Consider the following 15495-nt stretch of genomic DNA (forward strand, 5'->3'; position numbering starts at 1 on the left):
GGTGGCACTGAGAATACTCTCTTAAAAGGGCTACTGCTTAATTAATTTAGCTTTCACCCTACAGTGCAAATGAGTACTAGAAAAGGAAAATGAAGAAGCTAAATAATCTGATTATCTATCACTTCACATGGGATGTATTTGATGACATATGGGATGACTTTAGGTGCTTTGCTTATTATTGAGTGAACAGTGATACATCCACACATGAGTGACGTACTACTACTAAACTAAAGTTATTAAGAGAGGTAGGGAGTGTCTACCGTAATAACCGGATATATGCTGTGCTTGCAGTTGCAATACAAACCACTGCTACCATTCATGGTAGTATTTGGACAAAATTACAACTTCTTTTCCTTGCCTTTCCTACACTGGAACGGACGTGCGGGTGCGGTGTTACATGCTCTTCAAAGTAACACTTAGTTCATCCAGTGACCGTCTACTCTCTCTAGATACACATATGCTATCTAAGAGTCAGATAGTACCATGATCCAGGCATCCATCCATTCAAAGTATATGCACACATACAGTTTCTGTTTCACCCACCCAGGCTGTTCTCCTTCCACCCATCCTTGCTTCATCATTCACCCAGCCATGCACCATACCATATTCTTTCCTTCCCAGCCACCTCGGGGACCAAGCAAACACATATCATTCTTCTTTGCCAGTCATCATTAAATTTCTCGTCCTTCCACACTTACTTACACCCTTCTTTCGCTTTTCGTTCATCCCATCCATCAAGTTCATCTCAGATCTGATTGGGATTCTTCTCGCCAAAAACTTCACAGCTAAGTCGAAGTACATTTAGAGGAGGCTACTACCTGATTGATTTATAATACACCCGTGCAGAAAGCACACTCTGCAGTCTTCAATCTCAATAAGTAAGGAATATATAGCTTACCCCTGCCCGCCACCACCGTGTTATCCCTCACAGGCATGTCCTTGTCCGGCACTTGCACCGCCTCCTCCCCAGAGTTGTTCCCCTCATCCAATACCAGCACCTCCGCGCTGGCCCCGCCTCCAGATGTTCCACCTACAAAGTACATTTAAGAATGTTAGAATACACCACTCACTACTATATAACATTTGGTCTAGGAGGAAGAAAGAAATGTGAAAAAAACAGAATACAATGTAATAATTTGTGACTGTCTCCTCTAAAGTAAAAATGTCCCTTTTTCCAGGGAAGGCTGTTGTCTTGCTGCACATTTTGGCACAACTGATGAATGCTTGCTTTTTATTTTTAACACGCACCACTTTTTCTCCTAACAGACAGAAGCTTGACTTCTAAGAACATGAGCAGGATCAAGTTCAAACCAGGTGAGAGCTCGGCTCGACCACAAGAAATGTGTCCAATTAATCGTCAGCACTGAGCACTTTTCCATTTTCAGTTAAACGTTTACTTTTATGACAAACTTGATTTTAATAAATGTGTTTACTTTTATAAAGCTTTTAAACTTAAATAGACTCTGCGGTTTTTGGTCCTCCAGACTAGAGTGGATGAGCTAAAGGTTTTGGAATTTTTGCAAGCATGAGTCCGTGCCTCTGACATCATTGGGGATCAATCATCAGTGACTTTGGGAGCTAAATGACTCTGCCACACTATCTAGTCAGTAAGGAAATTGGGGGTTCAACTACAAAGTCTGTTATCACTGAGGTATGTGGAAAGTCTAACAGCACTATTATAATTGATAAGCTAAGCAATGCATTATTTAGTGTCCATAGTTCTGTTTGTGCAGATTTGTCCCTGCAACAGTAGTAGAATGGATTGCCCTACTATCCAAACCAAAAGTAAAGTAGTATCTTATTCTTTCTTGGTGGTCATTCACCTTTTTATTGTTGGCAATTGTCAAAGCATAAACATTTAGAAGACTTGAAAAGACATTATGGACAATCCCAGAGGACTGCACTCAGTGCATAGAGCTATTGCTGACTAGAATGGGAGTCCAATGGAATTGCCAAATGTGCAATCTTAGTTAGCTACACAGACAGACTAATAAGAATAATCTAGTAATACCACAGGGAGTCATAGTCGAGGCAGGATAAGAATTTAGATCCAGTCTACAAGAAGATCAAAGACGATTTAGAAAAAATCGAATGAGGAACGCTAGGAAAAAATAAGTACTCTATATTAAAATTAAAACTTACTGGGGCCAGCAAAGGAGCCCTCGCCTGCCCGATCCTGGCCTGCATCCTGAACAGCACCCTCCTCCTCCTCCTCCTCCTCCTCCTCCTGTGTCCTCTTGCCCCTGGGGGGAGCTGATGTACAACATGAAAGAAAGAAAGACCAGAAAACATGGATGATATTTGTCAACCAAATCAAACATTTCAAAAGAACAATAACAAAATATTTTGGCGAAATAGCAAATAGACAACTATTCCACGGGCTATATTGACCGATCTCATGTGGTCTACTACGTTATTAGTATTGCTTGATTTGCGGACCGTCGAATTGGAAACTTCTTATGTAACTCACTAAACAAAGTACTAAAAAGGTTTGCCTAGGATTGGCAGGCAGCAGTCCGCAGCACGCGAAGTGACAGACAAAGTCCATCGTGATTGCAGATCAGCGACAACACTAAAGTTTCCTACTACATTAACCAGTCATTAAAATACTCAAACTATCAATCCACTACCACTATTTCTTCTTATCGCCATGTGTACAAAGGAAGGACTGGACTTGAGTCTGTAGGGGCTGATTTAGAAGCCCCTTGCGGCTCTTTTGCTCCATTGTTGCGTGACTTTTGTGACGCAGCGGCAGAACAAAAGAGGCTCAATGGTGCGGCATATATTAACAATGTGACGCATATGGGAGATGCATCACGTTGTAAAGCCCTGCGCCATAAGGGGGCGTTCCAGCGCAAGGGAGGGTGTTTCTGCGCAGGAACGCATCCTATAAGTGGCTGAGGGAAATCTACAAGATTTCAATCAGTCACTTTAAGGACAATGATACGTGACTCAAACCCTGCGCCTGCTTGAAGCAGACGTATGGCTTGACGCAGCATTGGGGAGATAGGGCACCCCAGAGCATTGCTGGAGCTGCGCTATCGTTTGCGACGCAACTCCAGCAATGCGCCGCCTTTACGGCACAGATGCGTAATGCTTTGGTGACGTTTTGGGCCCATGGTGCGCCGCATTGTAAATACGGCGCACCATAGGTGATGGTGGCGTGGCGCACAATTACTGGCGCATCCCTGCTACTTTGCAGGGATGCGCCAGTAATTAAAAATCGGAACCTTAGTGTCTAGCATTATGCAGTTCTTTAAACTACACTCATACATAATTTCACAGGCCAATGAAATGAGCACAAAATCAAAAACAAATAAGCATAGTAGCAACACTACTGAGAAGGAGATCAGTGCACCTGAAATGCACAGAAGATTTTGAAATATAATTTACCTACAATGTAATGAGCAGCATTATTGCTCTTGGTAAAAAACAAAAATTTGCAATATAATAACACACAGAGCAGGAGAAAACAGAGTAGTAAAGAAATAGCTACTACTACTCACCAAGCCCGGGGATCTCAAGGCCAAGCAGGTTGAGCAGATCGCGTTCACGGTCCAGGACATCCGTCCAGCGGTGGGTGGCCTGGTTGTAGGTGCGCCGGACCCGAGAGTGGTGGTACATGGCCCGGCACACCTTCTCCCACCGCTTCCGGCGCTCCCGGATCCCGTACCCGCTACCGATCCTGCCGCCTGCCATGATGGTCCTGGGGAGGCGGCGCTGAACATAAAAAATTAGTGTGGCCACCTCCTCCGGGCTGAAGATCTCCCGGGGTACGACCTGCTCCCCCCTCAAACGCCCGCACGGGAGCCGGGCACGGGGTGCAGGACCCTTCCCCTTCTCGGGATGCTTCCCGGCTCCCTTCACCATGGTCTGGGCAGAAAGGAAGCTAAATATTAAAGAAAATAGAATAGGGAAGAGAAGAAAAGTGAAGAGTTGAAAAAAGTAGTTTAAAATTAACCAAAAGTAGCAGAAAACACAAAAATATAGAGCAAGAAAAATAGAGAGATAGATAATAAGTAAAATAGATTAAAAAAAACTTCAAACAAGCAAAGGATGGCAGAGATACAGAGAGGATACCAAAAGCATGCCCAGAACCATAGCAATGAATGAGAAACAAGATGGCCGCGCCGGTTCACGACCGCGCGGGTAAGTTTGCGCTATATTTTCCTCGTGAACACCCGCGAAATTGTTCTAGCGAGCCGCACACTTGCGAGATTACACTTCGCGCCCGGAAACGGAAATACGTCATGCAAACAAGATGGCCGCGCCCTTGAACGACCGCGAGGGTAACTTCGCGCCTTGCGCTACAAGCGGCTCGCTAAAACGCACAAAACCTTGCGAACTAACACGCCGCAAAAAAACAAATCGCATATTCGCACGAATTCGCGGCTTCCGAATCCGATCTCGCGCAAGTTCGCGCCCCGCGAATCCCGCGAAATTGCAGAAAAACGAGTTTTCCAAAACTGAAAGCACTCAGCAGGTGCAAGAGTTCAAACTCATCATTAGTAACCATTCCCAGTAGTGCTTCCTGACTGGGGCCCCTCCAGAGTTCAGTTGCTAGTTGCAACAATTGTATGACCCTGCTCTGACCCTCACAGCAGGCTCATAGAATAGCTATAAGTAGGCCACAAAGGTCCTAGAAAAAAAATTGCACTGCAACAGAAAGCAAATTACTGATAAGGAAGCAGGTGCCAGACCTGGAATTTTAAAACAGTGACACATTAATAAACTAACCCCAAATTAATTAATGTCAGTTGAAGCAGGGCAGGTGTGCTTGCTTTCCCCCCCCATAATCTACAGTGATGGTGAACCAGAGGGTGGCATTGATGTAACAGAGGGTGGCATGGGTGAAACAGAGGGTGGCAGTGGTGAAACAGAGGGTGCTGGGAACCTGTGATGATGAACCAGACGTAGAAACAACATAGTCGCGACCGTTGCGAGCCGACAAGTAAGTTCGCAATTGTGAACTGGTACCAAACCCGCGCAAACTGGCAGAAACCCTTGTGAACACAAAAAAAAATCTGCAAATTCGCGAGAATTCGCGGATTTTGTGGATTGCGAGTTCGTAGATACGCAAATTCGCGAACGCCAGATTCGCAAAATTCGCCCATGCTTAGTATGTATTTATAATGGATAAGACGCAAGTTCCCATTGGGAGTGAGAAGGGTGGTTAGTGTGCAGGTCGCTGTCCAATCGTCCTCCGTGAGGGGGGCATCCAACATTGCAGACCACTTATCCCTCATCGGAGCAGTGTCAGCGTCTATCTCATCCTGTATCTGCTTGTATATTTTAGACACAATGTGAGCATGAGTAGGTGCGGTGATCAGTAATTGCAGAGAGTGTAATGTAGGGGGTTCGTCGGGGAAGGAGGTATATAGTTCTCGAGCAGCTGCTCGTAGTCGGTGATAGAGGAATCGGAAGAGCAATGTTTGGTTGCTGATGTATGTTAAGTCATCGTGTGTGAGGAATGAGCCACCTGGATACAGGCCACCCAGAGTTGAGATGCCAGCCTGTTCCAAGAGTGCCATGTTGTTCCTTTCCATCGTGACCGACTAGCTAGAGTGCCATGCCAGCGGGAGGTTTGGTGCATATATAGGGGATTTGTGGGCTAGGGTGCTGAATCTTTCCCACACGCGAGTTGTGGTACGGATTGTGTTTATTTCACGTGCTGCAAGATGTGGCCTATTGTGTGATAGAATACTTGCGAGAGGTATCGGGTAAGCGTCTCCGTCCTCGACAGCTAGGTACAGCAGGTACTTCGCCGGGTGATGCCAGTAGTATGCGAATTGGGCTTGTGCGCATAGGTAGTAAAGGTAAACGTCTGGTACCGTGAAACCGCCTGTGCTGTATGGGAGAGTGAGTGTGTGGAGACTGATCCTGGCCTGTTTTCCTGCCCAGATTAGTTGCACAAACGCTGTACAAAGCCTTGTGAAAACAGATGAAGGAGGGGTGATTGGTATGTTTACGAACAGATATAACAGCTTCGGGAGTATCACCATTTTCAGCAAGGAAATTCTGTCAGCTAGGGACAGGGGGAGCGCTATCCACCTCTGTATCTGCGTTTCTATGTGATCCACAGTCGTGCCATAGTTATGCCGAATAACTAGTTCTATATCCCTGTGCACCCAGATACCCAATTATTTAATGGGATCTTCCTGCCACACTAGAGGGAATTCCAATTGCGGGGTCTTGGTGCAGGTGGTCAGCGGAATCACGGTGGATTTATTCCAATTTATACGGAGACCTGACTGCCTGCCAAACTTCACATATTCCCGAAGTACAGGGGATATATTGTCCTCCGGGTCTTGGATGTAGAGGACCATACCGTCCGCATACAGCGAGAGGCTGATAGGCCGGAGCCGGTAACCCAGCGCAGTGTGGGCATATTTTTGGCGTATCTTGCAGGCTAATGGTTCCAGCACTATTGAGAAGAGCAGGGGGGGGATAGAGGGTATCCCTGCCTGGTGCCCTGCTGTATGGGCATTGGGTCTGATACATAGCCATTAACCTTGACGCGGGACAGGGGGTTTGTGTATAGCAGGCTGATCCAGGTTAGCATTCGCAGGGGTAGGCCGATTTGATGTAGTATCACAAACATATACTGCCCCTCTACCGAATCAAAGGCCTTGGCTGCATCTAATAGGACCCTCACAGCACTGAGATCCGGGTCTAATTGGTGCATTTAAATCGAAAATCGTGCGCAGATTATGTGTGGTGGACCTGTCAGGGATGAAGCCCGATTGGCCAGGTAACACAATTACGGGCATAAGCGGCTGCAGTCTCGTGGCAATTATCTTCGCTAGTATTTTGACGTCTGTATTAATTAATGATAAGGGCCTATAGGACTCTGCTTTAGAAGCATCCTTATCAGGTTTGAGCAGTGCCACTATAAGGGCCTCTCTTAACGTCTGCAGGAGAGTGCCATTACTGTGAGCTTCATCGTACATTTCAAGTAGGTATGGGAGAATATCGTCGGCATACGCCTTATAGAACTCTCCCGTGAACCCGTCAGGGCCTGGCGCCTTACCGTTTGGCAAGGCTCTAATAGCTGCAAGTGTTTCCTCCTCCGTTATCGGCAATACCAGGTATTCACGGTGATCATCCGATAGCCATACCAGCACCACACCCAAAATATATTCCAAGATTTCAGGTTCTGTGGCCGTGTGCTGCGTGATGTAGAAGTTGCGGTGTGTGTCAACAAACGTTTGCAGAATACTAGGGGTGTCGAAGTGTATTTGTCCCTCACCGTCCACTATCTGAGTGACCAATTGCGTCTTATGTTGCATGCGCACCTTCTGTGCTAGAATATGACCAGGGCGGCCACCCTCCCCCAGCCTGCATGCTCTATGTCTCTTGGATGTGTATCGTATTTCTTCGTCTGCCAACTCATTATAACGTGTGACCTCCTCATGTATGGCCGCCAGAGTCCCCACGTCTTGTGTGGAGTCATATTCCGCCTCTAGTCTTCGAATGTCATTCTCACAGTTTTGCAGTCGTGTTCTGATATCTTTTAGTATCCCTACAGTGGTGCTGATACACACCCCCCGGACCGTGGCCTTAAAGGCTTCCCAGAGGGTTCAAGCGCCATCCACAGATTTATTGTTTATAGCGAAGAAATCCTCTATGGCCTTATGTATTGTCTGTTTATACAAAGGGTCTATGAGCGCTGCTGCATTAAAGCGCCATGTGAACGGGGTGGAATATATGTGGGGACAGCCAATGTTAACATCACCGGTTTATGGTCCGATAGTGTCTTGGGGAGGTGCGTGACGTCCGTAGCCCACGTGCAGGCCTGGTCAGTCAGGAGCCAGTAGTCGAGCCTCGACCAGCTATTATGCGCTTCGGACGAATGTGTGCTTTCCTGTAGTGTGTGATGACGTTCTCTCCAGACATCATGCAAGTGAAATTCGTCAATGCCGCGGAGGAGAGCCTCCGCTGCGCGCCTATGGTGTTCGACAGTGTCATGGGAGCGGTTCAGAGCAGGGTCAAGGGCTACATTCAAGTCTCCACCCCAGACCCACTCCACCGGTGGGTGATCTCGCAGTTTGGTAAATAGTGACATATAAAAAGCAGGGTCGTCAACATTAGGTCCATACACATTGACTACACCCACTCTTGTGCCCCGCAGTGTGCCAATAACAATAACATATCTGCCTTGTGGGTCTATGTCTGTGCATTCCAGACGAAAGTGGGCCCCTTTGCGTATGAGGATGGTCACCCCGCGAGCATAGGAGGAGTACGTGTCCGAAACGGAGTGCTCAGCCCACCTGTACCCCAGTGTTTTAGCCTTACCAGGAAGCAGGTGTGTTTCCTGCAGGAGCGCCAGGTGTATAGCGTGGCGATCCAGCTATGCAAATACCTGTCTAATTTTCTTAGGACTGTTAAGACCCCTAGCATTCCATGTCAGCAATTTCAAGTGTCTACCCATTCTCTGTTGAGTATTTCCATGGGGCATACCTGTACTCTGTACCCCTAAAACCGATACTTAAGCGCTCAGATCTATGAGCAGTGTCATGACCAATACATTCTGTGACTGTTCTAACCTTAACCATACCCCTCCCCCACCCGCCCCCACTTCGCCATCCCAAACATGACAAAGCCTATCCCTCGAACAATCTGCCCAAAACAAGGAAAAAAAAAACATATGAGCGCCCAAATCAGCATAGTGCAACCATGCATGGGTACCCAGACAGGGCAGTTAGTGTGGAATACACAAGGGGGGGCTGGTAGCAGCCTGCCATTTACCCCAGCACTGTTAATGCCGGGGGATCAAGCCACGCATGCATCAATGCGAGCCAGTGATATCGGGCATCCTGTGCAAAAACCAAAGCAAGCAGAACAGGATTTTGTGCCACCTCAGACAGTTTTTTTATGTTAGTAATGCAAATCACAGGTCCGCCGAGATGGTCGGTTGTTCAAATGTACATATACAGTTTAAGAAGGATATAGATCAGTGTTCAGGTGACCATTCATAGCTTCCACTCGATAACAACTGTGTAGTAAGGGCATATAGCAGTCAGGACAGACAATCACTCCGCATCAGAGGGGGGTCCTGTTCGTGCTGCTGACAACATGGTGATTTGCGTCGTAGTACATGGGGGTGATTTGCTTGCAAATACTTGACCACTTATCGGGGTGTGTTGCAGATCACGATTTTCCCATCTAGATTCAGCTTTAAGCGCGCCGGGTATAGCATTGCATAGGGGATGTTGTTATCTCTCAGCTTCCGCTTAATGTCTAAAAATTGCTTCCATGCCTCTTGTACCTGAGAAGTGAAATCCGGGTATATGAAGATGTTCATACCTTCATGAGTGAGAGTCCCGATTTCACGGGCCTTCCGAAGCGCAGCGTCTCTGTCCCTGTAATTCAGTAGTTTGGCAACGATAGGACGCGGTTTAGCTCCAACCACCGGTTTCGGCACCAGCGTGTCGTGCGCCCGCTCCACTTTGAACACTGGAGAGAAAACTTCTTTGCCCAGAATGGTGGTCAGGAGAGTTTCGACATACGCCTCCATGTTTCCTATATGAGTCGTTTCCGCCACACCCAAAATGCGCAGATTACAGCGCCGAGACCTTGCCTCTAAATCCTCCGTCTTGGCAGCCAGGCTTTGCATGAGTGTGTCCACCTTTTTATGCTTCAGTTCGAGCTGCCGCGTGGCATCCTCCGCATCTGATATGCGGCGTTCCGCCATATCCACGCTTAGCTTTTTTGTCCAACCGCTCCGACATGCGGTCCACCCGATACGTTAGGGAGTCAATCTTCCCATCGATGTTGGTCAGGGTGGATTGGATGGTGGAGAACATAGCCTGGACATCCACTGGTGCCTGCGTGGTGGGGGAGGGTGCGGCGTCCCGGGATGGCGTTGGGCGGTCAGTGGATGGCGTGAGTGACTTCCGCTGGCTGTCGAAATGGATTTTCATTTGCATTTTCTCCGGCTTACCCATGATCACGTTCGAGAAGGCAAGGTATAGAGGCAGATAGTGTCCGTTCTCGGCGACGTGCGTCTCAGCAACAGGGCCGCGGTTCAGCAATGGACGCAAGCCCTGTTAGCGACACGTGGTTTGGGCCTGACAGGTAGTTGGCATCCAGTCCAGGAGCGAGCGCGGCCCAGGCCCAGAACTGGGCATCCGCACAAGTTCCACTGAACCCTTGTGCCTCTCCGAGGTCGGCGGGGGAGGGTGGAACCGAGGTAGAACAGCAGCGTATGTCGGCCCGCCTGACAAGGAATCTCCAGCGGGGCCGCGCAGGCAGTAAAAAATGCCGCGATCAGGGCAAGGTTCAGCAGATGTATACACGCGGGTTGACCCCAGCCTCCGATGCGCTGTATTGGCAGAGGGGGGAAGCAGGAAAGCCGGGAGCACGGTGCGTGCAGGCCGCGGGCGCCGGCCGCGCCCCGGGGAGGATGTGTTTCGTTCAGGCCCAGCAGTCGTAGCAATGCTCACTCACCTCCGCAGTGGTAGTTCCTCCACAGCTCAACAGCTCAGCAGAATCAGCTTGAGAGAGCCGGCTCGGTCCCCAGTTCGCCCCCATGTGGTGGAGATCTCGGGATCGCCGTGACTCCCCCAGGCCAGTCACGGCCTACAGCTCGCTTGCACAGCCACGAGCTCGCGTAGTTATTACGTGGTTACGTACAGCAGGGAAGGCGCCTCGTCACTCCCGGTGGATGCCGGAGCTCCCGCTTTGAGTTCGGCCAAATTTCACTTGGATGGTGTCAGCAGGTAGCAGAGATCACCCGCTCTTCGAGCAGACAGAATTTGTCGGTTTTCACATTCAGGAGCCCAGGATATTTTGCAGGATAGTTGCTTGATCCGGAGAGCTCGCCTACGGCGCGGCCATTTCCTAGCGCGGCTAGCTCCGCCCCCCCACAAATACAACAGTTGAAGGCGTGCTACAACCGTGACCCCGACACCATGCTACTCAGGCATAAACTCCATGTTCAATCCCAGTTGTGACACCTCATCCTTGATGAGGCCAAGACAGTATGGCTTGCTTTGCAGTCCCGGATCAATTAGTTGGGGTCAAAGCTAGTAAACTATTACACTATCTCTGCTCCATGTTTAGCCGCCACTCATCGATCCTCTACTTTTGGGATTTTGCGGACACCAGGGTTTCTGGGATGACATTATGGAGCACCAATTCGCTCTTTTTACACAGTCCTGTATGCGCCTCGTGCCCACCTGCCAGACACACAGATCATTCAGTTTGTGTCAAACCTGCTCCTTAAGACCCTATTGCAGGCCGATAGACCAATGTTCAAAGAAGATTTTAATCCTGAGGAACTAACAGCTGTCCTGGGTAATCTGCATTCTGGTAAGATGCCAAGCCCCAATGAATTCTTTAAAATATTTATGAACAAGCTTGAGGACCCTCTTATGGCAGTTCTCAATGAGGCAGCTGGAACAGGACTACTTCCATCTGACTTCTGCAGAGCAGAGATTGTGGCGATTTCCCAAATGTGGGAAGCCCCCCAACCAGTGCTACTCCTATTGCCCAATTTCTCTAATAAATAGTGAAGCTAAGATCCTGGCCAAAGCTCTAGCCAACCGCCTGCTTAGGGCTATACCCTCCCATGTCCATCATGATCTGATTGACTTCATGCCTAGGCGGGCCACCAGGCATAACATTTGTAGAGTATATAATGTGCTTGCATTGCTGACCGTCTGGATGGCCAGCTGTGCAATTGCTGGTGGATATTGAAAAAGTGTTTGACTTGGTGGATTGTAGATACTTTTTCATACTCCTCCACTGGCTGTGTTTTGGACACAAGTTTCAAAAATACATCAAACTCCTTCACAGAGATCTCACAGCCCATGTACAAGTGGGCTTTGTACTCTCTAGACCCATCCCCATAGGACAAGGCATGCGTCAGAGGGGCCAGCTGTCCCCGCTGCTTTTTGTGGTAGCCACATAACCTCTGGCCAAGTGGCTTCGTATAGATGCACAAGTCTGGAATTTGAGGGGGGGGCTGTGAATAGGGTTGTGCTGTATGCTGATGATGCCCTGATCTTTTTGACTCAGCCTGAGATCTCTGGCCCCCATGTGCTCCAAATTCTTCGAATATTTGGTGAGAGTTTTGGTCTTTCCACCTATAAGACCTGGTCTACCAGCTCCCCCCCCCCCAACTCTCAGGACTTGGGATGGGCCACTAGCTTTAAATATTTGGGGGTTCACATTGCCCCTGGCACTTCCCGGGCATTGGAGGTGAAAATATCTGGCTGCTTATAGATGCACTGGGGGCAACTTCAAAGCTTGGTTGGCCCTTCTTTTATCCCTCCTGGGCTGCTCAGCTATAGTCAAGAGGAATCCCTTCCCATGGTTCCGTCATCACCTCCAAAACTACCTGTATCCCCTACCATGTGCCTTTTCCCAGGCAGTACATTTCAGGTTACAAAGTTCCCTATGGAATCGCAGCACCCCTCATTAAATCCACATATGATGGGGGAATTGCCACAGATGACAATGAGTCCTATTACTGAGTGTTCCACCTAATAATTATCAATGAATGGTGATACGATACCAGGAAGGCCCTGTATTTGCATAGGAAAAGTGGACGCACCAGGGCACCATGATCCATACCCCCTGGTGGCACAAGTTATGTTATGTTATGTTAAAAACTATTTATAAAGCGCACATTCACCGAGCGTTTTTTTGGCGCTAAGCGGGGTCGATCGGTTGCTGGGACAGTAAATGCGGAATTCAATTGTAGGCCTGAAAAAATAACCAAGTTTTGAGAGAATTTCTAAATTGGGTATAGGAAGTAGTCAGATGCAATTCGAGAGGAAGAGAGTTCCAGAGTTGTGGTGCCAAAGTCGACAATCTTAGAAAACCATGTTTCTTACGTTTGAATGGGCAAGGGGTCAACAGATTCATATTCGCTGAACGTAAATCGCGAGATGGGACATAGCGCTGTAATTTAGACACAATGAAGGCTGGACCACGATCCAAGGGGGCTTTGTAGATCGTGCAGCCTAATTTAAAGAGTCAGCGTTGGGTCACAGGAAGCCAATGTACATTTTTTAAAAGGGGTTTCACATGGTGAGATTTAGGTTGACCGTTAATAAGCGTGGCGGCTTGGTTTGGCACCAGTTGTAGTCGACGTAGTTAGTAGGCGGGAATGCCGGTATACACAGAGTTAGCGTAGTCAATACATGACATAACCATGGATCCGGGCCTTGATAGTTTGATATCTGTTTATTTTGCATATTCTCCGGAGGTGAAAGAAGCAAGCGGAGACCACAGCACTTATCTGTGCCTTCATCAGGAGATCGTTGCTCATCACGATTCCCAGGCTTTTGACTGAGCTGACAGACGACGGGGGCACCCCAATGAATGTGGCCAAAAGTTGGAATTCCAGGGGTTCACTGGGCCACCAGTGAAAATCATATTGGTTTTATCGAGATTTAACTTAAGATGATTAGTGTTCATCCAGTTACTAATGAATATCATAGTAGACTGGAAGCTTTCCGTGGATGAAGGGGAAGAGTCAATGTTGAACACTAACTGGAGATCGTCAGCATAGTTAAATATAACAACCTCTCTCTTTTGGAGGGCTAAAATTAAGGGAAAAATATACAGATTAAAAAGGAGGGGGGAGAGCAATGAGCCCTGTGGGACCCCACACGTCAGTCTCCTTTTTTCGGCAAGGAAGATGGCGAGACAGACTGCTTGAAAGGGGTCACTGAGAAAAGAAGATATCCATTTCAGTGGAAGACCCTGGATCCCCACGCTTCCGACCTGGTCGACCAGCAAATGGTGGTCGAACGTATCGAAAGCAGAGGGATCCAGGAGCACCAGAGCTTGTGTGTGTTCTGGTCAGTTCCCCTTCATAATTCATCAAGAACTGCTAAAATGACAGACTCGTTAGAGTGTTCGGGTCTAAAACCGGCTTGGTGTTGGTCAAAGTAGTGTGACTGCTTGACAAAAGTGCTGAGGCAGTTGGCCACGTGAGCTTCTAGAATTATTCCCAAGAAGGGCAACTTCTGCACGCTTAAAAAGGTTAGGGACAATGCCTTTAGTGAGGGAATTATTAGGAAGCAACATAGGGGCTCAGGACAATGGCGGAAGACTTCCCGAAGAATACGAGGGGGACAGCTGTCCGAGGGGGAGCCGGAGCTGGTGGGGGGGGGTCAAAGATGAATTTCATCTTCACCGTGGTCAGTTCTTCCGCTACCTCCAGCTGCGCCATGCTTTGATGACACATATTGCGTGTTGGAGGCCCTCCCAGACTATAACCCCCTTGAGGCTAAATTACTCCTAGGAGAATTAGACACACAAAAAATCACCCAGGTATATCGGTCCTTCATTCATCATATGCCCGACTCATTTGCTTTATTGCTTACAGCCTGGGAGGAGGAAATCTGGGCCTTGGCGGATGAAGACTGTACGCAGGCTAGGTCATCCCCCAGATGCTCAGCCATTGCGTCCCTCCTCCAGCTTTTATAGTTGAATTGCCTCCACCAGACATACTTCACACACCACAGACTCTGGGTATTGGGAAGTCATCTACCCCTCTTGTCTTCAATGTGCGAAGTCGGAGGGTACCTTCCTTCAGTGTGCTGCAAAGTAAATAGACTAGACTCGAATTCCGAACTTATCGGGACAAGTATTGTGACTCCCCATTCAGCGAGTTTGTAGGTTGATCCTTCTACACATTTTGGCAAACTCTGAGGATGATCGATACACAACCACCTTCCTTTGGCTCAGTCTGACTGTAGCCAAAAGGGATATTGCTTGGCGCAGAAAGGATGCTGCACTCCTTCCGATTGCAGAATGGAGCAGGGCCTAGGCTGGTGCCAGAATATAAAAAGGCAGGGATACAAAGCCTAGGGATGTCCTCAAAAATAGGTTAAAATCTACCAGTGATGGGCTGACTATAGAGGGATCTCCATTATTCTACCTGAGGCCTGTAGATTCAGATTTCACACAGACGTTCAGACTTATGGTGGTCCGAACCACTGACATGACCTCTGGCATTTTTTTGGATCTTCCCTCCTTGCACTTTTAGGAGGCCTCTCGGCTGTTGGTGGTTGGGGATTATGCAGAAAGCATAGCACATCGTTATATGTTTAGCACATTGTAAGGTGTTGCAAAGTTTCTTAGTTGTCGTACTCATAAGAAACTCGATAAAATGTGTATGCAGATGATCAAGCAGGCTATGCCTAGTATCATCCTCTATTTGACATTGCAACCAGCTGCCATGATCATGCAGAATGCCAAACACCACTACCACTGCTGGTCACCTTCATCCTTCCCCTGATAAGTGTTCTGGTCCATCATTCTGCGAGCTATAACCCACTATATGACAACCCTCTCTCTGCTTCTTCATATTTCCTCATATATTATGCACATTCATCTTTTAATGACCATCACACCACCATTCTCTCCATAACATCGCAGAAGCCATGTGAGGAAACAGACTTACAATATTCTATTCCAAGAAAGGTATGCTGTGGTTCCCTCAAAGAATGTAATCATTGAAAGTATGTATACCCC

General features: G+C 48.0%; 1 protein-coding gene across 1 annotated transcript in view; it reads right to left on the minus strand.

Moving 5' to 3' along the window:
- LOC147727101 (RING finger protein B-like) overlaps positions 1 to 15495 on the minus strand; it is a 677508-nt gene that overhangs the window by 86976 nt on the left and 575037 nt on the right. The window lies entirely within an intron of this gene.

Source organism: Lissotriton vulgaris, chromosome 3_1 (assembly GCF_964263255.1).
Source record: "Lissotriton vulgaris chromosome 3_1, aLisVul1.2, whole genome shotgun sequence".
Taxonomy (NCBI): domain Eukaryota; kingdom Metazoa; phylum Chordata; class Amphibia; order Caudata; family Salamandridae; genus Lissotriton; species Lissotriton vulgaris.